This window comes from Corvus kubaryi, unplaced genomic scaffold, assembly GCF_017639235.1.
Source record: "Corvus kubaryi isolate FWS band 111438036 unplaced genomic scaffold, C.kubaryi_AGA036_p1.0 90, whole genome shotgun sequence".
Classification (NCBI taxonomy): domain Eukaryota; kingdom Metazoa; phylum Chordata; class Aves; order Passeriformes; family Corvidae; genus Corvus; species Corvus kubaryi.
In genome coordinates, this window is record NW_024582069.1 from 10,493 (window position 1) to 12,540 (window position 2,048).

At 52.5% G+C, this 2,048-nt stretch overlaps 1 long non-coding RNA gene across 1 annotated transcript; it reads right to left on the bottom strand.

Annotated features, from left to right (window-relative positions):
- Positions 1 to 1,600: 1,600 nt before the first annotated feature.
- Positions 1,601 to 2,048, bottom strand: LOC121676403. The gene is made up of 4 exons (XR_006020449.1): positions 2,008 to 2,048; positions 1,864 to 1,917; positions 1,727 to 1,770; positions 1,601 to 1,646 (listed from the first exon to the last, which is right to left on the bottom strand). It is a non-coding gene; the product is annotated as an uncharacterized LOC121676403 (long non-coding RNA).

Genomic DNA, 2,048 nt, shown 5'->3' on the forward strand with positions numbered 1-2,048 from the left:
AACACTCCACTGATGAAGACGCTTCAACACATCTTCCAACTGCTGCTCCCTGACGTGGAAGGGCAGATTCTGGGAAAAGTGGTAGCATCGGTGACTGCAGGGATCGGAATCGGCCTTGGGGACCTGCAAGACAACATGAGGCAGTCTACAAGTAGCTGACAGCTCGGAGTTATCCCCATACACCAGGCCCATAAGTTTTCTACACAAAAGCCCACAGACAAGAGATGAACCACAAAGTTTTACAACTGTTTAACCCAGCCACGACTCTATGTGCCAGGGCAGGGCAGCTCCAAGTGTAAGCACACCAAATAGAAGCAAAGATGACACGAGGACTTGAGATAACTCTCCAGAAGATAAATTCTAGACCCGATCTGCTTTGAGGCAATGGAACCTATGGAACTACCACAGTGAGGAGGGTCCAGAGAAGTCCATGGCCCATGAAAAAAAGATACTACCAAAAGTGAGAAGGAAGATGGATGAGAACATCTTGTGTACTTCTTCTGCTCTCCAAAAGCAGAACTGTAAAGATGCCGGAATGAGCCCGATCCCGGAAAGTACGCAAGCAGAGATCCCCGCTGCCGCTATGGCCCAGAACGAGGCCGATAAAGCACCGAGACGTAACAAAGCCCTGTGACACAGGAGAGGATGGACACAAACTACAGAACACAGACACAAATGACATAACACAGACACGAACTGAACCTGCCCAGCAATGGGCACAAGATTGCTAGAGCAAGATAAGCCAGAGGCTGGCGATGCCAAAGGAAAGAAGGCTCTATGGCAGCAGCACGCGACAGTGAAACGTAACTCCTTCCAAGAAGCCAGTGCCAAAGCTGCTAAGAGGATGCTTGAGAAGCTCAGCAGGCCTAGAGAAGGAGGCAATGACTGCCAGGTGATACAAAGGGATCCCTAGGGAAGGACTCTGCCACCAAAGGCTGAAGTGACGTTGCAAAACGTGACCAACCAGCAAGTGGCCAAGATGCCCACGGGCAGCTATGCCAGCGAGTAGGTAAAATGGAGACCGTGGCAATCGTGCCAGACCCGAAGGCGAGCTCCTCGGGCAAAAAGATCCACGATGACGTCGAGACTCAAAGGCCGATGACAGAGATGGGTGGGAACTGCCCTGCCCAGCAAAGGCTCAGGTGATGCTGAGGAGAAACCCTCTCCCTTTACTTCCAAGGGGCCCTCCCACAACAGCCCTCTCCTCTAAGCTAACTTCCAGTTGCCTCCTGGAACTCCAAAGGTCTTTCCCTTCTCCCAACCATTGCTCCCAACACTTAGCTTTCTGAAGACAACGGACAAAATCCATCCTTGACAGGAAAAATGCATCAGCACCTCAGATGTCAATACGTTCCCCACGGTCCGCTTTGGCAGCTGCAAAAGATGGAGAACAACGAGAAAATTCAGCCTCTGACAACACACGCCAAAAGAGACCCCTTCCGCAAGGCCCCCTCCCTCGAAACTGCCGAGGCTCAGCGCTTACCTGCTCTCTCCAAGCTTCAGCTCCACACCTGCTCACGGTACGTAAGACAACAAAACAGAAAACATCACTGTTGCCCTCAAGAAGAGCATCCCCGGGCTACTCCACACCACTGCCCCAGCTCACCTCAAATCTTGATCTGACTCTGGAGGTGGCCAGGACAAACCTGCACAATGAAAAGGGACACGCTCAGCACGCTGCCATAGACCGCTGGCCTATCAGCCACCCCACCTAAATGCAACTCACCTGCTCGCCTCTGTCCCTTGGCACGCCCAGGGCGGCAGCAGCACCTGCAGAGAAGCAAAGCAAAAACACACGAAACATGCTGAGAGACTGTGAAACCACAGCCTCCCTGCTCCAACTGAAGTACACCACACCTATACCTTAGGCTTGCACCCTCCAGCATCCAGGGCCAGGACATCCTGCAAGTGGACCACCTAAAACACACAACAACGGATGCTTAGAGCTGCACCAAAAATTGAGACCGAGGCCGTAACAACTCATTCTGTCCACCGGTCACAGCTCACCTCGCTCCATCGCCCTTGACTGCCAATATCCGGCATTACTT